The sequence below is a fragment of the Leptodactylus fuscus genome, chromosome 5 (genome assembly GCF_031893055.1).
Source record: "Leptodactylus fuscus isolate aLepFus1 chromosome 5, aLepFus1.hap2, whole genome shotgun sequence".
NCBI classification, from domain to species: Eukaryota; Metazoa; Chordata; class Amphibia; order Anura; family Leptodactylidae; genus Leptodactylus; species Leptodactylus fuscus.
This window is the reverse complement of record NC_134269.1, coordinates 15696228-15720270: the sequence shown is the minus strand read 5'-3', so window position 1 is coordinate 15720270 and position 24043 is coordinate 15696228. Positions and strand designations below refer to the sequence as shown.

Here is a 24043-nt window from a genome sequence, read left to right as displayed (position 1 = left end):
AAGACGTCACCGTGGGTCTTTGGCGATGCTGAAGGCTGGCCCATACGGGGATCGAACCCACGACCTTGGCGTTATTAGCACCACGCTCTAACCAAATGAGCTAACCAGCCATTAAGTGCCATGCTTAATTTGACACTTTCTAAGCCCTGCTTTCTGCCAGTCTTCCATCAAGATGGTGACTGTTGCACACAAAATGCCTTGAAACGAGACTAAGACGTCACCGTGGGTCTTTGGCGATGCTAAAGGCTGGCCAGTACGGGGACCGAACCCGCGACCTTGGTGTTATTAGCTCCATGCTCTAACCAACTGAGCTAACCGGCCATGAAGTGCAATGCTTAACTTGCCGCTTTCTAAGCCCATCTTTCTGCCAGTCTTCCATCAAGAAGATCACTTTTGCACAAAAATGCCTTGAATCGAGACCAAAACGTCACCGTGGGTCTTTGGCGATGTTAAAGGCTGGCCAGTACGGGTATCGAACCCGCGACCTTGGCGTTATTAGCACCACGCTCTAACCAACAGAGCTAACCGGCCATGTGGCGCCATGCTTCTCTTACCGTTTTCTGAGCCTGGTTTTCTGTCACTCTTCCATCAATACGTCAAACGTTGCACACAAAATGCCTTGAAACGAGACCAAAACTCCACTGTAGGTCTTTGGCGATGCTAAAGGCTGGCCCGTACAGGGATCGAACCCGCGACCTTGGCGTTATTAGCACCACGCTCTAACCAACTGAGCTAACCAGCCATGCCATGCTTAACTTGCCATTTTCTAAGCCCTGCTTTCTGCCAGTCTTCCATCAAGATGGTCAGTGTTGCACACAAAATGCCTTGAAACGAGACTAAGACGTCACCGTGGGTCTTTGGCGATGCTAAAGGCTGGCCCGTACGGGGATCGAACCCGCGACCTTGGCGTTATTAGCACCACGCTCTAACCAACTGAGCTAACTGGCCATGAAGTGCAATGCTTAACTTGCCGCTTTCTAAGCCCATCTTTCTGCCAGTATTCCATCAAGAAGATCACTTTTGCACAAAAAATGCCTTGAAACGAGACCAAAACGTCACCGTGGGTCTTTGGCGATGCTAAAGGCTGGCCCGTACGCGGATCGAACCCGCGACCTTGGCCTTATTAGCACCACACTCTAACCAACTGAGCTAACCGGCCATGTGGCGCCAAGCTTCTCTTACCGATTTCTGAGCCCGGTTTACTGCTACTCTTCCATCAATACGTCAAACGTTGCACACAAAATGCCTTGAAACGAGACTAAGACGTCACCGTGGGTCTTTGGAGATGCTGAAGGCTGGCCCATACGGTGATCGAACCCGCGACCTTGGCGTTATTAGCACCACGCTCTAACCAACTGAGCTAACCGGCCATTAAGTGCCATGCTTAATTTGACACTTTCTATGCCCTGCTTTCTGCCAGTCTTCCATCAAGATGGTGACTGTTGCACACAAAATGCCTTGAAACGAGACTAAGACGTCACCGTGGGTCTTTGGCGATGCTAAAGGCTGGCCCATACGGTGATGGAACCCGCGACCTTGGCGTTGTTAGCACCACGCTCTAACCAACTGAGCTAACCGGCCATTAAGTGCCATGCTTAATTTGACACTTTCTAAGCCCATCTTTCTGCCAGTCTTCCTTCAAGATGATCACTTTTGCACAAAAAATGCCTTGAAACGAGATCAAAACGTCACCGTGGGTCTTTGGCGATGCTAAAGACTGGCCCGTACGGGGATCGAACCCGCGACCTTGGCGTTGTTAGCACCACACTCTAACCAACTGAGCTAACCGGCCATGTGGCGCCATTCTTCACTTACCGCTTTCTGAGCCAGGTTTTCTGCCACTCTTCCATCAATACGTCAAAGATTGCACACAAAATGCCTTGAAACAAGACCAAAACTCCGCTGTGGGTCTTTGGCGATGCTAAAGGCTGGCCCGTACGGGGATCAAACCAGCGACCTTGGCGTTATTAGCACCACGCTCTAACCAACTGAGCTAACCAGCCATTAAGTGCCATACTTAACTTGCCATTTTCTAAGCCCTGCTTTCTGCCAGTCTTCCATCAAGATGGTCACTGTTGCACACAAAATGCCTTGAAACGAGACTAAGACGTCACCGTGGGTCTTTGGCGATGCTAAAGGCTGGCCCGTACGGGGATCGAATCCGCGACCTTGGCGTTATCAGCACCACGCTCTAACCAACTGAGCTAACCGGCCATAAAGTGCCATGCTTAACTTGCCTCTTTCTAAGCCCATCTTTCTGCCAGTCTTCCATCAAGAAGATCACTTTTGCACAAAAAATGCCTTGAAACGAGACCAAAACTTCACCGTGGGTCTTTGGCGATGCTAAAGGCTGGCCCGTACGGGGATCGAACCCGCGACCTTGGCGTTATTAGCACCACACTCTAACCAACTGAGCTAACCGGCCATGTGGCGCCATGCTTCTCTTACCGCTTTCTGAGCCCGGTTTACTGCCACTCTTCCATCAATACGTCAAACGTTGCACACAAAATGCCTTGAAACAAGACTAAGACGTCACCGTGGGTCTTTGGAGATGCTGAAGGCTGGCCCATACGGTGATCGAACCCGCGACCTTGGCGTTATTAGCACCACGCTCTAACCAACTGAGCTAACCGGCCATTAAGTGCCATGCTTAATTTGACACTTTCTAAGCCCTGCTTTCTGCCAGTCTTCCATCAAGATGGTGACTGTTGCACACAAAATGCCTTGAAACGAGACTAAGACGTCACCGTGGGTCTCTGGCGATGCTAAAGGCTGGCCAGTACGGGAATCGAACCCGCGACCTTGGCTTTATTAGCACCACGCTCTAACCAACTGAGCTAACCGGCCATTAAGTGCCATGCTTAATTTGACACTTTCTAAGCCCATCTTTCTGCCAGTCTGCCATCAAGATGGTCACTGTTGCACACAAAATGCCTTGAAACGAGACTAAGACGTCACCGTGGGTCTCTGCTAAAAGGCTGGCCTTTACGGGGATCGAACCCACAACCTTGGCGTTATTAGCACCACGCTCTAACCAACTGAGCTACCCGGCTATGAAGTGCAATGCTTAACTTGCCGCTTTCTAAGCCCATCTTTCTGCCAGTCTTCCTTCAAGATGATCACTTTTGCACAAAAAATGCCTTGAAACGAGACCAAAACGTCACCGTGGGTCTTTGGCGATGCTAAAGACTGGCCCGTACGGGGATCGAACCCGCGACCTTGGCGTTATTAGCACCACACTCTAACCAACTGAGCTAACCGGCCATGTGGCGCCATTCTTCACTTACCGCTTTCTGAGCCAGGTTTTCTGCCACTCTTCCATCAATACGTCAAAGATTGCACACAAAATGCCTTGAAACAAGACCAAAACTCCGCTGTGGGTCTTTGGCGATGCTAAAGGCTGGCCTGTACGGGGATCAAACCCGCGACCTTGGCGTTATTAGCACCACGCTCTAACCAACTGAGCTAACCAGCCATTAAGTGCCATACTTAACTTGCCATTTTCTAAGCCCTGCTTTCTGCCAGTCTTCCATCAAGATGGTCACTGTTGCACACAAAATGCCTTGAAACGAGACTAAGACGTCACCGTGGGTCTTTGGCGATGCTAAAGGCTGGCCCGTACGGGGATCGAACCCACGACCTTGGCGTTATTAGCACCACGCTCTAACCAACTGAGCTAACTGGCCATGAAGTGCAATGCTTAACTTGCCGCTTTCTAAGCCCATCTTTCTGCCAGTCTTCCATCAAGAAGATCACTTTTGCACAAAAAATGCCTTGAAACGAGACCAAAACGTCACCGTGGGTCTTTGGCGATGCTAAAGGCTGGCCCGTACGGGGATCGAACCAACGACCTTGGCGTTATTAGCACCACACTCTAACCAACTGAGCTAACCGGCCATGTGGCGCCAAGCTTCTCTTACCGCTTTCTGAGCCCGGTTTACTGCCACTCTTCCATCAATACGTCAAACGTTGCACACAAAATGCCTTAAAACGAGACTAAGACGTCACCGTGGGTCTTTGGCGATGCTGAAGGCTGGCCCATACGGGGATCGAACCCACGACCTTGGCGTTATTAGCACCACGCTCTAACCAAATGAGCTAACCAGCCATTAAGTGCCATGCTTAATTTGACACTTTCTAAGCCCTGCTTTCTGCCAGTCTTCCATCAAGATGGTGACTGTTGTACACAAAATGCCTTGAAACGAGACTAAGACGTCACCGTGGGTCTTTGGCGATGCTAAAGGCTGGCCAGTACGGGGACCGAACCCGCGACCTTGGTGTTATTAGCACCATGCTCTAACCAACTGAGCTAACCGGCCATGAAGTGCAATGCTTAACTTGCCGCTTTCTAAGCCCATCTTTCTGCCAGTCTTCCATCAAGAAGATCACTTTTGCACAAAAATGCCTTGAATCGAGACCAAAACGTCACCGTGGGTCTTTGGCGATGTTAAAGGCTGGCCAGTACGGGTATCGAACCCGCGACCTTGGCGTTATTAGCACCACGCTCTAACCAACTGAGCTAACCGGCCATGTGGCGCCATGCTTCTCTTACCGTTTTCTGAGCCTGGTTTTCTGTCACTCTTCCATCAATACGTCAAACGTTGCACACAAAATGCCTTGAAACGAGACCAAAACTCCACTGTAGGTCTTTGGCGATGCTAAAGGCTGGCCCGTACAGGGATCGAACCCGCGACCTTGGCGTTATTAGCACCACGCTCTAACCAACTGAGCTAACCAGCCATGCCATGCTTAACTTGCCATTTTCTAAGCCCTGCTTTCTGCCAGTCTTCCATCAAGATGGTCAGTGTTGCACACAAAATGCCTTGAAACGAGACTAAGACGTCACCGTGGGTCTTTGGCGATGCTAAAGGCTGGCCCGTACGGGGATCGAACCCGCGACCTTGGCGTTATTTGCACCACGCTCTAACCAACTGAGCTAACTGGCCATGAAGTGCAATGCTTAACTTGCCGCTTTCTAAGCCCATCTTTCTGCCAGTCTTCCATCAAGAAGATCACTTTTGCACAAAAAATGCCTTGAAACGAGACCAAAACGTCACCGTGGGTCTTTGGCGATGCTAAAGGCTGGCCCGTACGGGGATCGAACCCGCGACCTTGGCGTTATTAGCACCACACTCTAACCAACTGAGCTAACCGGCCATGTGGCGCCATGCTTCTCTTACCGCTTTCTGAGCCCGGTTTACTGCCACTCTTCCATCAATACGTCAAACGTTGCACACAAAATGCCTTGAAACGAAACTAAGACGTCACCGTGGGTCTTTGGAGATGCTGAAGGCTGGCCCATACGGTGATCGAACCCGCGACCTTGGCCTTATTAGCACCACGCTCTAACCAACTGAGCTAACCGGCCATTAAGTGCCATGCTTAATTTGACACTTTCTAAGCCCTGCTTTCTGCCAGTCTTCCATCAAGATGGTGACTGTTGCACACAAAATGCCTTGAAACGAGACTAAGATGTCACCGTGGGTCTTTGGCGATGCTAAAGGCTGGCCAGTACGGGGATCGAACCCGCGACCTTGGTGTTATTAGCACCATGCTCTAACCAACTGAGCTAATCGGCCATGAAGTGCAAGGCTTAACTTGCCGCTTTTTAAGCCCATCTTTCTGCCAGTCTTCCATCAAGAAGATCACTTTTGCACAAAAATGCCTTGAATCGAGACCAAAACGTCACCGTGGGTCTTTGGCGATGTTAAAGGCTGGCCCGTACGGGTATCGAACCCGCGACCTTGGCGTTATTAGCACCATGCTCTAACCAACTGAGCTAACCGGCCATGTGGCGCCATGCTTCTCTTACCGTTTTCTGAGCCCGGTTTTCTGTCACTCTTCCATGAATACGTCAAACGTTGCACACAAAATGCCTTGAAACGAGACCAAAACTCCACTATAGGTCTTTGGCGATGCTGAAGGCTGGCCCGTACAGGGATCGAACCCGCGACCTTGGCGTTATTAGCACCACGCTCTATCCAACTGAGCTAACCGGCCATTAAGCGCCGTGCTTAACTTGCCACTTTCTAAGCCCTGCTTTCTGCCAGTCTGCCATCAAGATGGTCACTGTTGCACACAAAATGCCTTGAAACGAGACTAAGACGTCACTGTGGGAATTTGGCGATGCTAAACGCTGGCCCGTATGGGGATCGAACCCGCGACCTTGGCGTTATTAGCACCACGCTCTAACCAACTGAGCTAACCGGCCTTTAAGTGACATGCTTAAATTGCCACTTTCTAAGCCCTGCTTTCTGCCAGTCTTCCATCAAGATGGTCACTGTTGCACACAAAATGCCTTGAAACGAGACTAAGACGTCACTGTGGGTCTATGGCGATGCTAAAGGATGGCCAGTACGGGGATCGAACCCGCGACCTTGGCGTTATTAGCACCATGCTCTAACCAACTGAGCTAACCGGCCATGAAGTGCAAGGCTTAACTTGCCGCTTTCTAAGCCCATCTTTCTGCCAGTCTTCCATCAAGATCATCACTGTTGCACACAAAATGCCTTTAAAAGAGACCAAAACATCACCGTGGGTCTTTGGCGATGCTAAAGGCTGGCCCGTACGGGGATCGAACCCGCGACCTTGGGGTTATTAGCACCACGCTCTAACCAACTGAGCTAACCGGCCATGAAGGACAATGGTTAACTAGTCGCTTTCTAAGCCCATCTTTCAGCCAGTCTTCCATCAAGATGATCACTTTTGCACAAAAACGCCTTGAATCGAGACCAAAACGTCACCGTGGGTCTTTGGCGATGTTAAAGGCTGGCCCGTACGGGTATCGAACCCGCGACCTTAGCGTTATTAGCACCACGATCTAACCAACTGAGCTAACCGGCCATGTGGCACCATGCTTCTCTTACCGTTTTCTGAGCCCGGTTTTCTGCCACTCTTCCATCAATACTTCAAACGTTGCACACAAAATGCCTTGAAACGAGACTAAGACGTCACCGTGGGTCTTTGGCGATGCTAAAGGCTGGCCCGTACAGGGATCGAACCCGCGACCTTGGCGTTATTAGCACCACGCTCTAACCAACTGAGCTAAACGGCCATTAAACGCCATGCTTAACTTGCCACTTTCTAAGCCCATCTTTCTGCCAGTCTGCCATCAAGATGGTCACTGTTGCACACAAAATGCCTTGAAACGAGACTAAGACGTCACCGTGGGTCTTTGCTAAAAGGCTGGCCTGTACGGGGATCAAACCCACGACCTTGGCGTTATTAGCACCACGCTCTAACCAACTGAGCTAACCAGCCATTAAGTGCCATACTTAACTTGCTATTTTCTAAGCCCTGCTTTCTGCCAGTCTTCCATCAAGATGGTCACTGTTGCACACAAAATGCCTTGAAACGAGACTAAGACGTCACCGTGGGTCTTTGGCGATGCTAAAGGCTGGCCCGTACGGGGATCGAACCCGCGACCTTGGCGTTATTAGCACCACGCTCTAACCAACTGAGCTAACTGGCCATGAAGTGCAATGCTTAACTTGCCGCTTTCTAAGCCCATCTTTCTGCCAGTCTTCCATCAAGAAGATCACTTTTGCACAAAAAATGCCTTGAAATGAGACCAAAACGTCACCGTGGGTCTTTGGCGATGCTAAAGGCTGGCCCGTACGGAGATCGAACCCGCGACCTTGGCGTTATTAGCACCACACTCTAACCAACTGAGCTAACCGGCCATGTGGCGCCATGCTTCTCTTACCGCTTTCTGAGCCCGGTTTACTGCCACTCTTCCATCAATACGTCAAACGTTGCACACAAAATGCCTTGAAACGAGACTAAGACGTCACCGTGGGTCTTTGGCGATGCTGAAGGCTGGCCCATACGGTGATCGAACCCGCGACCTTGGCGTTATTAGCACCACGCTCTATCCAACTGAGCTAACCGGCCATTAAGTGCCATGCTTAATTTGAAACTTTCTAAGCCCTGCTTTCTGCCAGTCTTCCATCAAGATGGGGACTGTTGCACACAAAATGCCTTGAAACGAGACTAAGACGTCACCGTGGGTCTTTGGCGATGCTAAAGGCTGGCCAGTACGGGGATCGAACCCGCGACCTTGGTGTTATTAGCACCATGCTCTAACCAACTGAGCTAACCGGCCATGAAGTGCAATGCTTAACTTGCCGCTTTCTAAGCCCATCTTTCTGCCAGTCTTCCATCAAGAAGATCACTTTTGCACAAAAATGCCTTGAATCGAGACCAAAACGTCACCGTGGGTCTTTGGCGATGTTAAAGGCTGGCCAGTACGGGTATCGAACCCGCGACCTTGGCGTTATTAGCACCACGCTCTAACCAACTGAGCTAACCGGCCATGTGGCGCCATGCTTCTCTTACCGTTTTCTGAGCCCGGTTTTCTGTCACTCTTCCATGAATACGTCAAACGTTGCACACAAAATGCCTTGAAACGAGACCAAAACTCCACTGTAGGTCTTTGGCGATGCTAAAGGCTGGCCCGTACAGGGATCGAACCCGCGACCTTGGTGTTATTAGCACCACGCTCTATCCAACTGAGCTAACCGGCCATTAAGCGCCATGCTTAACTTGCCACTTTCTAAGCCCTGCTTTCTGCCAGTCTGCCATCAAACGGCCATGTGGAGCCATGCTTCTCAAAATTTTGCACACAAAATGCCTTGATACGAGACTAAGACGTCACCGTGGGTCTTTGGCGATGCTAAATGCTGGCCCGTACGGGGATCGAACCCGCGACCTTGGCGTTATTAGCACCACGCTCTAACCAACTGAGCTAACCGGCCATTAAGCGCCATTCTTAACTTGCCACTTTCTAAGCCCTGCTTTCTGCCAGTCTGCCATCAAGATGGTCACTGTTGCACACAAAATGCCTTGAAACGAGACTAAGACGTCACTGTGGGAATTTGGCGATGCTAAACGCTGGCCCGTATGGGGATCGAACCCGCGACCTTGGCGTTATTAGCACCACGCTCTAACCAACTGAGCTAACCGGCCTTTAAGTGACATGCTTAAATTGCCACTTTCTAAGCCCTGCTTTCTGCCAGTCTTCCATCAAGATGGTCACTGTTGCACACAAAATGCCTTGAAACGAGACTAAGACGTCACTGTGGGTCTATGGCGATGCTAAAGGATGGCCAGTACGGGGATCGAACCCGCGACCTTGGCGTTATTAGCACCATGCTCTAACCAACTGAGCTAACCGGCCATGAAGTGCAAGGCTTAACTTGCCGCTTTCTAAGCCCATCTTCTGCCAGTCTTCCATCAAGATCATCACTGTTGCACACAAAATGCCTTTAAAAGAGACCAAAACATCACCGTGGGTCTTTGGCGATGCTAAAGGCTGGCCCGTACGGGGATCGAACCCGCGACCTTGGGGTTATTAGCACCACGCTCTAACCAACTGAGCTAACCGGCCATGAAGGACAATGGTTAACTAGTCGCTTTCTAAGCCCATCTTTCAGCCAGTCTTCCATCAAGATGATCACTTTTGCACAAAAATGCCTTGAATCGAGACCAAAACGTCACCGTGGGTCTTTGGCGATGTTAAAGGCTGGCCAGTACGGGTATCGAACCCGCGACCTTGGCGTTATTAGCACCACGATCTAACCAACTGAGCTAACCGGCCATGTGGCACCATGCTTCTCTTACCGTTTTCTGAGCCCGGTTTTCTGCCACTCTTCCATCAATACTTCAAACGTTGCACACAAAATGCCTTGAAACGAGACTAAGACGTCACCGTGGGTCTTTGGCGATGCTAAAGGCTGGCCCGTACAGGGATCGAACCCGCGACCTTGGCGTTATTAGCACCACGCTCTAACCAACTGAGCTAACCGGCCATTAAGTGCCATGTTTAACTTGCCACTTTCTAAGCCCTGCTTTCTGCCAGTCTTCCATCAAGATTGTTACTGTTGCACAGAAAATGCCTTGAAACGAGACTAAGACGTCACCGTGGGTCTTTGACGATGCTAAATACTGGCCCGTACGGGGATCGAACCCGCGACCTTGGCGTTATTAGCACCACGCTCTAACCAACTGAGCTAACCGGCCATTAAGCTCCAAGCTTAACTTGCCACTTTCTAAGCCCTGCTTTCTGCCAGTCTGCCATCAAGATGGTCACTGTTGCACACAAAATGCCTTGAAACGAGACTAAGACGTCACTGTGGGTCTTTTGCGATGCTAAAGGCTGGCCCGTACAGGGATCGAACCCGCGACCTTGGCGTTATTAGCACCACGCTCTAACCAAATGAGCTAACCGGCCATGTGATGCCATGTTTCTCTTATTGCTTTCTGAGCCCTGTTTTCTGCCTCTCTTCCATCAAGACGTTAAACATTGCACACAAAATGCCTTGAAACAAGACCAAAACGTCAGTGTGGGTCTTTGGCGATGCCAAAGGCTGGCCCGTACGGGGATCGAATCCGCGACCTTGGCGTTATCAGCACCACGCTCTAACCAACTGAGCTAACCGGCCATAAAGTGCCATGCTTAACTTGCCTCTTTCTAAGCCCATCTTTCTGCCAGTCTTCCATCAAGAAGATCACTTTTGCACAAAAAATGCCTTGAAACGGGACCAAAACTTCACCGTGGGTCTTTGGCGATGCTAAAGGCTGGCCCGTACGGGGATCGAACTCTCGATCTTGGCGTTATTAGCACCACGCTCTAACCAACTGAGCTAACCGGCCATTAAGTGCCATGCTTAATTTGACACTTTCTAAGCCCTGCTTTCTGCCAGTCTTCCATCAAGATGGTGACTGTTGCACACAAAATGCCTTGAAACGAGACTAAGACGTCACCGTGGGTCTTTGGCGATGCTAAGGGCTGGCCAGTACGGGGATCGAACCCGCGATCTTGGCGTTATTAGCACCATGCTCTAACCAACTGAGCTAACCGGCCATGTGGCGCCATGCTTCTCTTACCGTTTTCTGAGCCCGGTTTTCTGTCACTCTTCCATGAATACGTCAAACGTTGCACACAAAATGCCTTGAAACGAGACCAAAACTCCACTATAGGTCTTTGGCGATGCTAAAGGCTGGCCCGTACAGGGATCGAACCCCCGACCTTGGCGTTATTAGCACCACGCTCTATCCAACTGAGCTAACCGGCCATTAAGCGCCATGCTTAACTTGCCACTTTCTAAGCCCTGCTTTCTGCCAGTCTGCCATCAAAAGGCCATGTGGAGCCATGCTTCTCAAAATTTTGCACACAAAATGCCTTGAAACGAGACTAAGACGTCACCGTGGGTCTTTGGCGATGCTAAAGGCTGGCCCGTACGGGGATCGAACCCCCGACCTTGGCGTTATTAGCACCACGCTCTAACCAACTGAGCTAACCGGCCATTAAGCGCCATTCTTAACTTGCCACTTTCTAAGCCCTGCTTTCTGCCAGTCTGCCATCAAGATGGTCACTGTTGCACACAAAATGCCTTGAAACGAGACTAAGACGTCACTGTGGGAATTTGGCGATGCTAAACGCTGGCCCGTATGGGGATCGAACCCGCGACCTTGGCGTTATTAGCACCACGCTCTAACCAACTGAGCTAACCGGCCTTTAAGTGACATGCTTAAATTGCCACTTTCTAAGCCCTGCTTTCTGCCAGTCTTCCATCAAGATGGTCACTGTTGCACACAAAATGCCTTGAAACGAGACTAAGACGTCACTGTGGGTCTATGGCGATGCTAAAGGATGGCCAGTACGGGGATCGAACCCGCGACCTTGGCGTTATTAGCACCATGCTCTAACCAACTGAGCTAACCGGCCATGAAGTGCAAGGCTTAACTTGCCGCTTTCTAAGCCCATCTTTCTGCCAGTCTTCCATCAAGATCATCACTGTTGCACACAAAATGCCTTTAAAAGAGACCAAAACATCACCGTGGGTCTTTGGCGATGCTAAAGGCTGGCCCGTACGGGGATCGAACCCGCGACCTTGGGGTTATTAGCACCACGCTCTAACCAACTGAGCTAACCGGCCATGAAGGACAATGGTTAACTAGTCGCTTTCTAAGCCCATCTTTCAGCCAGTCTTCCATCAAGATGATCACTTTTGCACAAAAATGCCTTGAATCGAGACCAAAACGTCACCGTGGGTCTTTGGCGATGTTAAAGGCTGGCCCGTACGGGTATCGAACCCGCGACCTTGGCGTTATTAGCACCACGATCTAACCAACTGAGCTAACCGGCCATGTGGCACCATGCTTCTCTTACCGTTTTCTGAGCCCGGTTTTCTGCCACTCTTCCATCAATACTTCAAACGTTGCACACAAAATGCCTTGAAACGAGACTAAGACGTCACCGTGGGTCTTTGGCGATGCTAAAGGCTGGCCCGTACAGGGATCGAACCCGCGACCTTGGTGTTATTAGCACCACGCTCTAACCAACTGAGCTAACCGGCCATTAAGTGCCATGTTTAACTTTCCACTTTCTAAGCCCTGCTTTCTGCCAGTCTTCCATCAAGATTGTTACTGTTGCACACAAAATGCCTTGAAACGAGACTAAGACGTCACCGTGGGTCTTTGACGATGCTAAATACTGGCCCGTACGGGGATCGAACCCGCGACCTTGGCGTTATTAGCACCACGCTCTAACCAACTGAGCTAAACGGCCATTAAACGCCATGCTTAACTTGCCACTTTCTAAGCCCATCTTTCTGCCAGTCTGCCATCAAGATGGTCACTGTTGCACACAAAATGCCTTGAAACGAGACTAAGACGTCACCGTGGGTCTTTGCTAAAAGGCTGGCCTGTACGGGGATCAAACCCACGACCTTGGCGTTATTAGCACCACGCTCTAACCAACTGAGCTAACCGGCCATGAAGTGCAATGCTTAACTTGCTGCTTTCTAAGCCCATCTTTCTGCCAGTCTTCCTTCAAGATGATCACTTTTGCACAAAAAATGCCTTGAAACGAGACCAAAACGTCACCGTGGGTCTTTGGCGATGCTAAAGACTGGCCCGTACGGGGATCAAACCCGCGACCTTGGCGTTATTAGCACCACACTCTAACCAACTGAGCTAACCGGCCATGTGGCGCCATTCTTCTCTTACCGCTTTCTGAGCCAGGTTTTCTGCCACTCTTCCATCAATACGACAAAGATTGCACACAAAATGCCTTGAAACAAGACCAAAACTGCGCTGTGGGTCTTTGGCGATGCTAAAGGCTGGCCCGTACGGGGATCAAACCCGCGACCTTGGCGTTATTAGCACCACGCTCTAACCAACTGAGCTAACCAGCCATTAAGTGCCATACTTAACTTGCTATTTTCTAAGCCCTGCTTTCTGCCAGTCTTCCATCAAGATGGTCACTGTTGCACACAAAATGCCTTGAAACGAGACTAAGACGTCACCGTGGGTCTTTGGCGATGCTAAAGGCTGGCCCGTACGGGGATCGAACCCGCGACCTTGGCGTTATTAGCACCACGCTCTAACCAACTGAGCTAACCGGCCATTAAGCGCCATTCTTAACTTGCCACTTTCTAAGCCCTGCTTTCTGCCAGTCTGCCATCAAGATGGTCACTGTTGCACACAAAATGCCTTGAAACGAGACTAAGACGTCACCGTGGGTCTTTGGCGATGCTGAAGGCTGGCCCATACGGTGATCGAACCCGCGACCTTGGCGTTATTAGCACCACGCTCTATCCAACTGAGCTAACCGGCCATTAAGTGCCATGTTTAATTTGAAACTTTCTAAGCCCTGCTTTCTGCCAGTCTTCCATCAAGATGGTGACTGTTGCACACAAAATGCCTTGAAACGAGACTAAGACGTCACCGTGGGTCTTTGGCGATGCTAAAGGCTGGCCAGTACGGGGATCGAACCCGCGACCTTGGTGTTATTAGCACCATGCTCTAACCAACTGAGCTAACCGGCCATGAAGTGCAATGCTTAACTTGCCGCTTTCTAAGCCCATCTTTCTGCCAGTCTTCCATCAAGAAGATCACTTTTGCACAAAAATGCCTTGAATCGAGACCAAAACGTCACCGTGGGTCTTTGGCGATGTTAAAGGCTGGCCAGTACGGGTATCGAACCCGCGACCTTGGCGTTATTAGCACCACGCTCTAACCAACTGAGCTAACCGGCCATGTGGCGCCATGCTTCTCTTACCGTTTTCTGAGCCCGGTTTTCTGTCACTCTTCCATGAATACGTCAAACGTTGCACACAAAATGCCTTGAAACGAGACCAAAACTCCACTGTAGGTCTTTGGCGATGCTAAAGGCTGGCCCGTACAGGGATCGAACCCGCGACCTTGGTGTTATTAGCACCACGCTCTATCCAACTGAGCTAACCGGCCATTAAGCGCCATGCTTAACTTGCCACTTTCTAAGCCCTGCTTTCTGCCAGTCTGCCATCAAACGGCCATGTGGAGCCATGCTTCTCAAAATTTTGCACACAAAATGCCTTGAAACGAGACTAAGACGTCACCGTGGGTCTTTGGCGATGCTAAATGCTGGCCCGTACGGGGATCGAACCCGCGACCTTGGCGTTATTAGCACCACGCTCTAACCAACTGAGCTAACCGGCCATTAAGCGCCATTCTTAACTTGCCACTTTCTAAGCCCTGCTTTCTGCCAGTCTGCCATCAAGATGGTCACTGTTGCACACAAAATGCCTTGAAACGAGACTAAGACGTCACTGTGGGAATTTGGCGATGCTAAACGCTGGCCCGTATGGGGATCGAACCCGTGACCTTGGCGTTATTAGCACCACGCTCTAACCAACTGAGCTAACCGGCCTTTAAGTGACATGCTTAAATTGCCACTTTTTAAGCCCTGCTTTCTGCCAGTCTTCCATCAAGATGGTCACTGTTGCACACAAAATGCCTTGAAACGAGACTAAGACGTCACTGTGGGTCTATGGCGATGCTAAAGGATGGCCACTACGGGGATCGAACCCGCGACCTTGGCGTTATTAGCACCATGCTCTAACCAACTGAGCTAACCGGCCATGAAGTGCAAGGCTTAACTTGCCGCTTTCTAAGCCCATCTTTCTGCCAGTCTTCCATCAAGATCATCACTGTTGCACACAAAATGCCTTTAAAAGAGACCAAAACATCACCGTGGGTCTTTGGCGATGCTAAAGGCTGGCCCGTACGGGGATCGAACCCGCGACCTTGGGGTTATTAGCACCACGCTCTAACCAACTGAGCTAACCGGCCATGAAGGACAATGGTTAACTAGTCGCTTTCTAAGCCCATCTTTCAGCCAGTCTTCCATTAGGATGATCACTTTTGCACAAAAATGCCTTGAATCGAGACCAAAACGTCACCGTGGGTCTTTGGCGATGTTAAAGGCTGGCCCGTACGGGTATCGAACCCGCGACCTTGGCGTTATTAGCACCACGATCTAACCAACTGAGCTAACCGGCCATGTGGCACCATGCTTCTCTTACCGTTTTCTGAGCCCGGTTTTCTGCCACTCTTCCATCAATACGTCAAACGTTGCACACAAAATGCCTTGAAACGAGACCAAAACTCCACTGTAGGTCTTTGGCGATGCTAAAGGCTGGCCCGTACAGGGATCGAACCCGCAACCTTGGCGTTATTAGCACCACGCTCTAACCAACTGAGCTAACCGGCCATTAAGTGCCATTCTTAACTTGCCACTTTCTAAGCCCTGCTTTCTGCCAGTCTGCCATCAAAATGGTCACTGTTGCACACAAAATGCCTTGAAACGAGACTAAGACGTCACCGTGGGTCTTTGGCGATGCTAAATGCTGGCCCGTACGGGGATCGAACCCGCGACCTTGGCGTTATTAGCACCACGCTCTAACCAACTGAGCTAACCGGCCATTAAGCGCCATTCTTAACTTGCCACTTTCTAAGCCCTGCTTTCTGCCAGTCTGCCATCAAGATGGTCACTGTTGCACACAAAATGCCTTGAAACGAGACTAAGACGTCACTGTGGGACTTTGGCGATGCTAAATGCTGGCCCGTATGGGGATTGAAACCGCGACCTTGGCGTTATTAGCACCACGCTCTAACCAACTGAGCTAACCGGCCTTTAAGTGACATGCTTAAATTGCCACTTTCTAAGCCCTGCTTTCTGCCAGTCTTCCATCAAGATGGTCACTGTTGCACACAAAATGCCTTGTAACGAGACTAAGACGTCACTGTGGGTCTATGGCGATGCTAAAGGATGGTCAGTACGGGGATCGAACCTGCGACCTTGGCGTTATTAGCACCATGCTCTAACCAACTGAGCTAACCGGCCATGAAATGAAATCTTTAACTTGCTGCTTTCTAAGCCCATCTTTCTGCCAGTCTTCCATCAAGATGATCACTGTTGCACACAAAATGCCTTGAAAAGAGACCAAAACATCACCTTGGGTCTTTGGCGATGCAAAAGGCTGGCCCGCACGGGGATCGAACCCGCGAGCTTGGCGTTATTAGCACCACGCTCTAACCAACTGAGCTAACCGGCCATGAAGTGCAATGCTTAACTTGCTGCTTTCTAAGGCCATCTTTCTGCCAGTCTTCAATCAAGATGATCACTGTTGCACAAAAAATGCCTTGAAACGAGACCAAAACGTCACCGTGGGTCTTTCTGGATGCTAAAGGCTGGCCCGTACGGGGATCAAACCCGCGACCTTGGGGTTATTAGCACCACGCTCTAACCAACTGAGCTAAACGGCCATTAAACGCCATGCTTAACTTGCCACTTTCTAAGCCCATCTTTCTGCCAGTCTGCCATCAAGATGGTCACTGTTGCACACAAAATGCCTTGAAACGAGACTAAGACGTCACCATGGGTCTTTGCTAAAAGGCTGGCCTGTACGGGGATCGAACCCACGACCTTGGCATTATTAGCACCACGCTCTAACCAACTGAGCTAACCGGCCATGAAGTGCAATGCTTAACTTGCCGCTTTCTAAGCTCATCTTTCTGCCAGTCTTCCTTCAAGATGATCACTTTTGCACAAAAAATGCCTTGAAACGAGACCAAAACGTCACCGTGGGTCTTTGGCGATGCTAAAGACTGGCCCGTACGGGGATCGAACCCGCGACCTTGGCGTTATTAGCACCACACTCTAACCAACTGAGCTAACCGGCCATGTGGCGCCATTCTTCTCTTACCGCTTTCTGAGCCAGGTTTTCTGCCACTCTTCCATCAATACGTCAGAGATTGCACACAAAATGCCTTGAAACAAGACCAAAACTCCGCTGTGGGTCTTTGGCGATGCTAAAGGCTGGCCCGTACGGGGATCAAACCCGCGACCTTGGCGTTATTAGCACCACGCTCTAACCAACTGAGCTAACCAGCCATTCAGTGCTATGCTTAACTTGCCATTTTCTAAGCCCTGCTTTCTGCCAGTCTTCCATCAAGATGGTCACTGTTGCACACAAAATGCCTTGAAACGAGACTAAGACGTCACCGTGGGTCTTTGGCAATGCTAAAGGCTGGCCCGTACGGGGATCGAACCCGCGACCTTGGCGTTATTAGCACCACGCTCTAACCAACTGAGCTAACTGGCCAGGAAGTGCAATGCTTAACTTGCCGCTTTCTAAGCCCATCTTTCTGCCAGTCTTCCATCAAGAAGATCACTTTTGCACAAAAAATGCCTTGAAACGAGACCAAAACGTCACCGTGGGTCTTTGGCGATGCTAAAGGCTGGCCCGTACGGGGATCGAACCCGCGACCTTGGCGTTATTAGCACCACACTCTAACCAACTGAGCTAACCGGCCATGTGGCGCCATGCTTCTCTTACCGCTTTCTGAGCCCAGGTTACTGCCACTCTTCCATCAATACGTCAAACGTTGCACACAAAATGCCTTGAAACGATACTAAGACGTCACCGTGGGTCTTTGGCGATGCTGAAGGCTGGCCCATACGGGGATCGAACCTGCGACCTTGGCGTTATTAGCACCACGCTCTAACCAACTGAGCTAACCGGCCATTAAGTGCCATGCTTAATTTGACACTTTCTAAGCCCTGCTTTCTGCCAGTCTTCCATCAAGATGGTGACTGTTGCACACAAAATGCCTTGAAACGAGACTAAGACGTCACCGTGGGTCTTTGGCGATGCTAAAGGCTGGCCAGTACGGGGATCGAACCCGCGACCTTGGTGTTATTAGCACCATGCTCTAACCAACTGAGCTAACCGGCCATTAAGCGCCATTCTTAACTTGCCACTTTCTAAGCCCTGCTTTCTGCCAGTCTGCCATCAAGATGGTCACTGTTGCACACAAAATGCCTTGAAACGAGACTAAGACGTCACTGTGGGACTTTGGCGATGCTAAATGCTGGCCCGTATGGGGATTGAAACCGCGACCTTGGCGTTATTAGCACCACGCTCTAACCAACTGAGCTAACCGGCCTTTAAGTGACATGCTTAAATTGCCACTTTCTAAGCCCTGCTTTCTGCCAGTCTTCCATCAAGATGGTCACTGTTGCACACAAAATGCCTTGTAACGAGACTAAGACGTCACTGTGGGTCTATGGCGATGCTAAAGGATGGTCAGTACGGGGATCGAACCTGCGACCTTGGCGTTATTAGCACCATGCTCTAACCAACTGAGCTAACCGGCCATGAAATGAAATCTTTAACTTGCTGCTTTCTAAGCCCATCTTTCTGCCAGTCTTCCATCAAGATGATCACTGTTGCACACAAAATGCCTTGAAAAGAGACCAAAACATCACCTTGGGTCTTTGGCGATGCAAAAGGCTGGCCCGCACGGGGATCGAACCCGCGACCTTGGAGTTATTAGCACCACGCTCTAACCAACTGAGCTAACCAGCCATGACGTGCAATGCTTAACTTGCCGCTTTCTAAGCCCATCTTTCTGCCAGTCTTCCATCAAGATCATCACTGTTGCACACAAAATGCCTTTAAAAGAGACCAAAACATCACCGTGGGTCTTTGGCGATGCTAAAGGCTGGCCCGTACGGGGATCGAACCCGCGACCTTGGGGTTATTAGCACCACGCTCTAACCAACTGAGCTAACCGGCCATGAAGGACAATGGTTAACTAGTCGCTTTCTAAGCCCATCTTTCAGCCAGTCTTCCATCAAGATGATCACTTTTGCACAAAAATGCCTTGAATCGAGACCAAAACGTCACCGTGGGTCTTTGGCGATGTTAAGGGCTGGCCCGTACGGGTATCGAACCCGCGACCTTGGCGTTATTAGCACCACGATCTAACCAACTGAGCTAACCGGCCATGTGGCGCCATGCTTCTCTTACCGTTTTCTGAGCCCGGTTTTCTGCCACTCTTCCATCAATACGTCAAACGTTGCACACAAAATGCCTTGAAACGAGACTAAGACGTCACCGTGGGTCTTTGGCGATGCTAAAGGCAGGCCCGTACAGGGATCGAACCCGCGACCTTGGCGTTATTAGCACCACGCTCTAACCAACTGAGCTAACCGGCCATTAAGTGCCATGTTTAACTTGCCACTTTCTAAGCCCTGCTTTCTGCCAGTCTTCCATCAAGATTGTTACTGTTGCACACAAAATGCCTTGAAACGAGACTAATACGTCACCGTGGGTCTTTGACGATGCTAAATGCTGGCTCGTACGGGGATCGAACCCGCGACCATGGCGTTATTAGCACCACGCTCTAACCAACTGAGCTAACCGACCATTAAGCGCCAAGCTTAACTTGCCACTTTCTAAGCCCTGCTTTCTGCCAGTCTGCCATCAAGATGGTCACTGTTGCACACAAAATGCCTTGAAACGAGACTAAGACGTCACTGTGGGTCTTTTGCGATGCTAAAGGCTGGCCCGTATGGGGATCGAACCCGCGACCTTGGCGTTATTAGCACCACGCTCTAACCAACTGAGCTAACCGGCCATGAAGGACAATGGTTAACTAGTCGCTTTCTAAGCCCATCTTTCTGCCAGTCTTCAATCAAGATGATCACTTTTGCACAAAAAATGCCTTGAAACGAGACCAAAACGTCACCGTGGGTCTTTGGCAATGCTAAAAGCTAGCCCGTACGAGAATAGAACCCACGAGCTTGGCGTTATTAGCACCACGCTCTAACCAAATGAGCTAACCGGCCATGTTGCGCCATGCTTTTCTTACCGATTTCTGAGCCCGGTTTTCTGCCATTCTTCCATCAAGACGTCAAACGTTGCACACAAAATACCTTGAAACGAGACCAAAACGCCACTGTGGGTCTTTGGCGACGCTAAAGGCTGGCCCGTACGGGGATCGCACCCGCGACCTTGGCGTTATTAGCACCACGCTCTAACCAACTGAGCTAACCGGCCATGAAGTGCAATTCTTAACTTGCCGCTTTTTAAGCCCATATTTCTGCCAGCCTTCCATCAAGATGATCACTGTTGCACACAAAATGCCTTGAAACGAGACCAAAACATCACCGTGGGTCTTTGGCGATGCTAAAGGCTGGCCCGTACGGGGATCGAACCCGCGACCTTGGCGTTATTAGAAGGACGCTCTAACCAACTGAGCTAACTGGTTACTAAGTGCAATGTTTAACTTGCCACTTTCTAAGCCTTGCTTTCTGCCAGTCTTCCATCAAGATGGTTACTGTTGCACACAAAATGCCTTGAAACGAGACCAAAACGTCACCGTGGGTCTTTGGGGATGCTAAAGGCTGGCCCGTAAGGGGATCGAACCCGCGACCTTGTCGTTATTAGCACCACGCTGTAACCAAATGAGCTAACCGGCCATGTGGTGCCATGCTTCTCTTACTGCTTTCTGAGCCCTGTTTTCTGCCACTCTTCCATCAAGACGTTAAACATTGCACACAAAATGCCTTGAAACAAGACCAAAACGTCAGTGTGGGTCTTTGGCGATGCTAAAGGCTGGCCCGTACGGGGATCGAATCCGCGACCTTGGCGTTATCAGCACCACGCTCTAACCAACTGAGCTAACCGGCCATAAAGTGCAATGCTTAACTTGCCTCTTTCTAAGCCCATCTTTCTGCCACTCTTCCATCAATACGTCAAACGTTGCACACAAAATGCCTTGAAACGAGACCAAAACTCCACTGTAGGTCTTTGGCGATGCTAAAGGCTGGCCCGTACAGGGATCGAACCCGCGACCTTGGCGTTATTAGCACCACGCTCTATCCAACTGAGCTAACCGGCCATTAAGCGCCATGCTTAACTTGCCACTTTCTAAGCCCTGCTTTCTGCCAGTCTGCCATCAACCGGCCATGTGGAGCCATGCTTCTCAAAATTTTGCACACAAAATGCCTTGAAACAAGACTAAGACGTCACCGTGGGTCTTTGGCGATGCTAAATGCTGGCAGTACGGGGATCGAACCCGCGACCTTGGCGTTATTAGCACCACGCTCTAACCAACTGAGCTAACCGGCCATTAAGCGCCGTTCTTAACTTGTTACTTTCTAAGCCCTGCTTTCTGCCAGTCTGCCATCAAGATGGTCACTGTTGCACACAAAATGCCTTGAAACGAGACTAAGACGTCACTGTGGGACTTTGGCGATGCTAAATGCTGGCCCGTACGGGGATCGAACCCGCGACCTTGGCGTTATTAGCACCACGCTCTAACCAACTGAGCTAAATGGCCATTAAACGCCATGCTTAACTTGCCACTTTCTAAGCCCATCTTTCTGCCAGTCTGCCATCAAGATGGTCACTGTTGCACACAAAATGCCTTGAAACGAGACTAAGACGTCACCGTGAGTCTTTGCTAAAAGGCTGGCCTGTACGGGGATCGAACCCACGACCTTGGCGTTATTAGCACCACGCTCTAACCAACTGAGCTAACCGGCCATGAAGTGCAATACTTAACTTGCCGCTTTCTAAGCCCATCTTTCTGCCAGTCTTCCTTCAAGATGATCACTTTTGCACAAAAAATGCCTTGAAACGAGACCAAAACGTCACCGTGGGTCTTTGGCGATGTTAAAGGCTGGCCCGTACGGGTATCGAACCCGCGACCTCGGCGTTATTAGCACCACGATCTAACCAACTGAGCTAACCGGCCATGTGGCGCCATGCTTCTCTTACCGTTTTCTGAGCCCGGTTTTCTGCCACTCTTCCATCAATACGTCAAACGTTGCACACAAAATGCCTTGAAACGAGACTAAGATGTCACCGTGGGTCTTTGGCGATGCTAAAGGCTGGCACGTACAGGGATCGAACCCGCGACCTTGGCGTTATTAGCACCACGCTCTAACCAACTGAGCTAACCGGCCATTAAGTGCCATGTTTAACTTGCCACTTTCTAAGCCCTGCTTTCTGCCAGTCTTCCATCAAGATTGTTACTGTTGCTCACAAAATGCCTTGAAACGAGACTAAGACGTCACCGTGGGTCTTTGACGATGCTAAATGCTGGCCCGTACGGGGATCGAACCCGCGACCTTGGCGTTATTAGCACCACGCTCTAACCAACTGAGCTAACCGGCCATTAAGCGCCAAGTTTAACTTGCCACTTTCTAAGCCCTGCTTTCTGCCAGTCTGCCATCAAGATGGTCACTGTTGCACACAAAATGCCTTGAAACGAGACTAAGACGTCACTGTGGGTCTTTGGCGATGCTAAAGGCTGGCCCGTATGGGGATCGAACCCGCGACCTTGGCGTTATTAGCACCACGCTCTAACCAACTGAGCTAACCGGCCATGAAGGACAATGGTTAACTAGTCGCTTTCTAAGCCCATCTTTCTGCCAGTCTTCAATCAAGATGATCACTTTTGCACAAAAAATGCCTTGAAACGAGACCAAAACGTCACCGTGGGTCTTTGGCAATGCTAAAAGCTAGCCCGTACGAGGATAGAACCCACGAGCTTGGCGTTATTAGCACCACGCTCTAACCAACTGAGCTAACCGGCCATGAAGTGCAATGCTTAACTTGCTGCTTTCTAAGGCCATCTTTCTGCCAGTCTTCAATCAAGATGATCACTGTTGCACAAAAAATGCCTTGAAACGAGACCAAAACGTCACCGTGGGTCTTTCTGGATGCTAAAGGCTGGCCCGTACGGGGATCAAACCCGCGACCTTGGGGTTATTAGCACCACGCTCTAACCAACTGAGCTAAACGGCCATTAAACGCCATGCTTAACTTGCCACTTTCTAAGCCCATCTTTCTGCCAGTCTGCCATCAAGATGGTCACTGTTGCACACAAAATGCCTTGAAACGAGACTAAGACGTCACCATGGGTCTTTGCTAAAAGGCTGGCCTGTACGGGGATCGAACCCACGACCTTGGCATTATTAGCACCACGCTCTAACCAACTGAGCTAACCGGCCATGAAGTGCAATGCTTAACTTGCCGCTTTCTAAGCTCATCTTTCTGCCAGTCTTCCTTCAAGATGATCACTTTTGCACAAAAAATGCCTTGAAACGAGACCAAAACGTCACCGTGGGTCTTTGGCGATGCTAAAGACTGGCCCGTACGGGGATCGAACCCGCGACCTTGGCGTTATTAGCACCACACTCTAACCAACTGAGCTAACCGGCCATGTGGCGCCATGTGGCGCCATTCTTCTCTTACCGCTTTCTGAGCCAGGTTTTCTGCCACTCTTCCATCAATACGTCAGAGATTGCACACAAAATGCCTTGAAACAAGACCAAAACTCCGCTGTGGGTCTTTGGCGATGCTAAAGGCTGGCCCGTACGGGGATCAAACCCGCGACCTTGGCGTTATTAGCACCACGCTCTAACCAACTGAGCTAACCAGCCATTCAGTGCTATGCTTAACTTGCCATTTTCTAAGCCCTGCTTTCTGCCAGTCTTCCATCAAGATGGTCACTGTTGCACACAAAATGCCTTGAAACGAGACTAAGACGTCACCGTGGGTCTTTGGCAATGCTAAAGGCTGGCCCGTACGGGGATCGAACCCGCGACCTTGGCGTTATTAGCACCACGCTCTAACCAACTGAGCTAACTGGCCAGGAAGTGCAATGCTTAACTTGCCGCTTTCTAAGCCCATCTTTCTGCCAGTCTTCCATCAAGAAGATCACTTTTGCACAAAAAATGCCTTGAAACGAGACCAAAACGTCACCGTGGGTCTTTGGCGATGCTAAAGGCTGGCCCGTACGGGGATCGAACCCGCGACCTTGGCGTTATTAGCACCACACTCTAACCAACTGAGCTAACCGGCCATGTGGCGCCATGCTTCTCTTACCGCTTTCTGAGCCCAGGTTACTGCCACTC

General features: G+C 50.3%; 39 non-coding genes across 39 annotated transcripts; all 39 read right to left on the bottom strand.

The window, feature by feature from the left end:
- Positions 1 to 874: 874 nt before the first annotated feature.
- On the bottom strand, positions 875 to 948 carry TRNAI-AAU (transfer RNA isoleucine (anticodon AAU)). The gene has a single exon. It is a non-coding gene; the product is annotated as a tRNA-Ile (tRNA).
- Positions 949 to 1718: 770 nt separating this feature from the next.
- On the bottom strand, positions 1719 to 1792 carry TRNAV-AAC (transfer RNA valine (anticodon AAC)). Its single transcript has one exon. It is a non-coding gene; the product is annotated as a tRNA-Val (tRNA).
- Positions 1793 to 2140: 348 nt separating this feature from the next.
- On the bottom strand, positions 2141 to 2214 carry TRNAI-GAU (transfer RNA isoleucine (anticodon GAU)). The gene has a single exon. It is a non-coding gene; the product is annotated as a tRNA-Ile (tRNA).
- A 137-nt stretch (positions 2215 to 2351) lies between these two features.
- Positions 2352 to 2425, bottom strand: TRNAI-AAU (transfer RNA isoleucine (anticodon AAU)). Its single transcript has one exon. It is a non-coding gene; the product is annotated as a tRNA-Ile (tRNA).
- Positions 2426 to 2773: 348 nt separating this feature from the next.
- On the bottom strand, positions 2774 to 2847 carry TRNAI-AAU (transfer RNA isoleucine (anticodon AAU)). The gene has a single exon. It is a non-coding gene; the product is annotated as a tRNA-Ile (tRNA).
- A 343-nt stretch (positions 2848 to 3190) lies between these two features.
- Positions 3191 to 3264, bottom strand: TRNAI-AAU (transfer RNA isoleucine (anticodon AAU)). The gene has a single exon. It is a non-coding gene; the product is annotated as a tRNA-Ile (tRNA).
- Positions 3265 to 3612: 348 nt separating this feature from the next.
- On the bottom strand, positions 3613 to 3686 carry TRNAI-AAU (transfer RNA isoleucine (anticodon AAU)). Its single transcript has one exon. It is a non-coding gene; the product is annotated as a tRNA-Ile (tRNA).
- Positions 3687 to 4455: 769 nt separating this feature from the next.
- TRNAI-AAU (transfer RNA isoleucine (anticodon AAU)) lies at positions 4456 to 4529 on the bottom strand. The gene has a single exon. It is a non-coding gene; the product is annotated as a tRNA-Ile (tRNA).
- A 554-nt stretch (positions 4530 to 5083) lies between these two features.
- TRNAI-AAU (transfer RNA isoleucine (anticodon AAU)) lies at positions 5084 to 5157 on the bottom strand. The gene has a single exon. It is a non-coding gene; the product is annotated as a tRNA-Ile (tRNA).
- A 558-nt stretch (positions 5158 to 5715) lies between these two features.
- On the bottom strand, positions 5716 to 5789 carry TRNAI-AAU (transfer RNA isoleucine (anticodon AAU)). Its single transcript has one exon. It is a non-coding gene; the product is annotated as a tRNA-Ile (tRNA).
- A 559-nt stretch (positions 5790 to 6348) lies between these two features.
- TRNAI-AAU (transfer RNA isoleucine (anticodon AAU)) lies at positions 6349 to 6422 on the bottom strand. Its single transcript has one exon. It is a non-coding gene; the product is annotated as a tRNA-Ile (tRNA).
- Positions 6423 to 6559: 137 nt separating this feature from the next.
- On the bottom strand, positions 6560 to 6633 carry TRNAI-AAU (transfer RNA isoleucine (anticodon AAU)). Its single transcript has one exon. It is a non-coding gene; the product is annotated as a tRNA-Ile (tRNA).
- A 764-nt stretch (positions 6634 to 7397) lies between these two features.
- TRNAI-AAU (transfer RNA isoleucine (anticodon AAU)) lies at positions 7398 to 7471 on the bottom strand. Its single transcript has one exon. It is a non-coding gene; the product is annotated as a tRNA-Ile (tRNA).
- Positions 7472 to 8030: 559 nt separating this feature from the next.
- TRNAI-AAU (transfer RNA isoleucine (anticodon AAU)) lies at positions 8031 to 8104 on the bottom strand. Its single transcript has one exon. It is a non-coding gene; the product is annotated as a tRNA-Ile (tRNA).
- A 136-nt stretch (positions 8105 to 8240) lies between these two features.
- TRNAI-AAU (transfer RNA isoleucine (anticodon AAU)) lies at positions 8241 to 8314 on the bottom strand. Its single transcript has one exon. It is a non-coding gene; the product is annotated as a tRNA-Ile (tRNA).
- Positions 8315 to 8682: 368 nt separating this feature from the next.
- On the bottom strand, positions 8683 to 8756 carry TRNAI-AAU (transfer RNA isoleucine (anticodon AAU)). The gene has a single exon. It is a non-coding gene; the product is annotated as a tRNA-Ile (tRNA).
- A 348-nt stretch (positions 8757 to 9104) lies between these two features.
- On the bottom strand, positions 9105 to 9178 carry TRNAI-AAU (transfer RNA isoleucine (anticodon AAU)). Its single transcript has one exon. It is a non-coding gene; the product is annotated as a tRNA-Ile (tRNA).
- A 136-nt stretch (positions 9179 to 9314) lies between these two features.
- Positions 9315 to 9388, bottom strand: TRNAI-AAU (transfer RNA isoleucine (anticodon AAU)). The gene has a single exon. It is a non-coding gene; the product is annotated as a tRNA-Ile (tRNA).
- A 347-nt stretch (positions 9389 to 9735) lies between these two features.
- Positions 9736 to 9809, bottom strand: TRNAI-AAU (transfer RNA isoleucine (anticodon AAU)). Its single transcript has one exon. It is a non-coding gene; the product is annotated as a tRNA-Ile (tRNA).
- Positions 9810 to 9946: 137 nt separating this feature from the next.
- On the bottom strand, positions 9947 to 10020 carry TRNAI-AAU (transfer RNA isoleucine (anticodon AAU)). Its single transcript has one exon. It is a non-coding gene; the product is annotated as a tRNA-Ile (tRNA).
- Positions 10021 to 10368: 348 nt separating this feature from the next.
- TRNAI-GAU (transfer RNA isoleucine (anticodon GAU)) lies at positions 10369 to 10442 on the bottom strand. Its single transcript has one exon. It is a non-coding gene; the product is annotated as a tRNA-Ile (tRNA).
- A 348-nt stretch (positions 10443 to 10790) lies between these two features.
- On the bottom strand, positions 10791 to 10864 carry TRNAI-AAU (transfer RNA isoleucine (anticodon AAU)). Its single transcript has one exon. It is a non-coding gene; the product is annotated as a tRNA-Ile (tRNA).
- A 790-nt stretch (positions 10865 to 11654) lies between these two features.
- TRNAI-AAU (transfer RNA isoleucine (anticodon AAU)) lies at positions 11655 to 11728 on the bottom strand. Its single transcript has one exon. It is a non-coding gene; the product is annotated as a tRNA-Ile (tRNA).
- A 1608-nt stretch (positions 11729 to 13336) lies between these two features.
- On the bottom strand, positions 13337 to 13410 carry TRNAI-AAU (transfer RNA isoleucine (anticodon AAU)). Its single transcript has one exon. It is a non-coding gene; the product is annotated as a tRNA-Ile (tRNA).
- A 348-nt stretch (positions 13411 to 13758) lies between these two features.
- TRNAI-AAU (transfer RNA isoleucine (anticodon AAU)) lies at positions 13759 to 13832 on the bottom strand. Its single transcript has one exon. It is a non-coding gene; the product is annotated as a tRNA-Ile (tRNA).
- Positions 13833 to 13968: 136 nt separating this feature from the next.
- TRNAI-AAU (transfer RNA isoleucine (anticodon AAU)) lies at positions 13969 to 14042 on the bottom strand. Its single transcript has one exon. It is a non-coding gene; the product is annotated as a tRNA-Ile (tRNA).
- A 368-nt stretch (positions 14043 to 14410) lies between these two features.
- TRNAI-AAU (transfer RNA isoleucine (anticodon AAU)) lies at positions 14411 to 14484 on the bottom strand. Its single transcript has one exon. It is a non-coding gene; the product is annotated as a tRNA-Ile (tRNA).
- A 348-nt stretch (positions 14485 to 14832) lies between these two features.
- TRNAI-AAU (transfer RNA isoleucine (anticodon AAU)) lies at positions 14833 to 14906 on the bottom strand. Its single transcript has one exon. It is a non-coding gene; the product is annotated as a tRNA-Ile (tRNA).
- A 769-nt stretch (positions 14907 to 15675) lies between these two features.
- On the bottom strand, positions 15676 to 15749 carry TRNAI-AAU (transfer RNA isoleucine (anticodon AAU)). Its single transcript has one exon. It is a non-coding gene; the product is annotated as a tRNA-Ile (tRNA).
- Positions 15750 to 16936: 1187 nt separating this feature from the next.
- TRNAI-AAU (transfer RNA isoleucine (anticodon AAU)) lies at positions 16937 to 17010 on the bottom strand. The gene has a single exon. It is a non-coding gene; the product is annotated as a tRNA-Ile (tRNA).
- Positions 17011 to 17358: 348 nt separating this feature from the next.
- On the bottom strand, positions 17359 to 17432 carry TRNAI-AAU (transfer RNA isoleucine (anticodon AAU)). Its single transcript has one exon. It is a non-coding gene; the product is annotated as a tRNA-Ile (tRNA).
- A 137-nt stretch (positions 17433 to 17569) lies between these two features.
- On the bottom strand, positions 17570 to 17643 carry TRNAI-AAU (transfer RNA isoleucine (anticodon AAU)). Its single transcript has one exon. It is a non-coding gene; the product is annotated as a tRNA-Ile (tRNA).
- A 348-nt stretch (positions 17644 to 17991) lies between these two features.
- Positions 17992 to 18065, bottom strand: TRNAI-AAU (transfer RNA isoleucine (anticodon AAU)). Its single transcript has one exon. It is a non-coding gene; the product is annotated as a tRNA-Ile (tRNA).
- A 2668-nt stretch (positions 18066 to 20733) lies between these two features.
- TRNAI-GAU (transfer RNA isoleucine (anticodon GAU)) lies at positions 20734 to 20807 on the bottom strand. Its single transcript has one exon. It is a non-coding gene; the product is annotated as a tRNA-Ile (tRNA).
- Positions 20808 to 21591: 784 nt separating this feature from the next.
- Positions 21592 to 21665, bottom strand: TRNAI-AAU (transfer RNA isoleucine (anticodon AAU)). Its single transcript has one exon. It is a non-coding gene; the product is annotated as a tRNA-Ile (tRNA).
- A 559-nt stretch (positions 21666 to 22224) lies between these two features.
- Positions 22225 to 22298, bottom strand: TRNAI-AAU (transfer RNA isoleucine (anticodon AAU)). Its single transcript has one exon. It is a non-coding gene; the product is annotated as a tRNA-Ile (tRNA).
- Positions 22299 to 23274: 976 nt separating this feature from the next.
- Positions 23275 to 23348, bottom strand: TRNAI-AAU (transfer RNA isoleucine (anticodon AAU)). The gene has a single exon. It is a non-coding gene; the product is annotated as a tRNA-Ile (tRNA).
- Positions 23349 to 23706: 358 nt separating this feature from the next.
- TRNAI-AAU (transfer RNA isoleucine (anticodon AAU)) lies at positions 23707 to 23780 on the bottom strand. Its single transcript has one exon. It is a non-coding gene; the product is annotated as a tRNA-Ile (tRNA).
- Positions 23781 to 23917: 137 nt separating this feature from the next.
- Positions 23918 to 23991, bottom strand: TRNAI-AAU (transfer RNA isoleucine (anticodon AAU)). The gene has a single exon. It is a non-coding gene; the product is annotated as a tRNA-Ile (tRNA).
- Between the last annotated feature and the right edge of the window lie 52 nt (positions 23992 to 24043).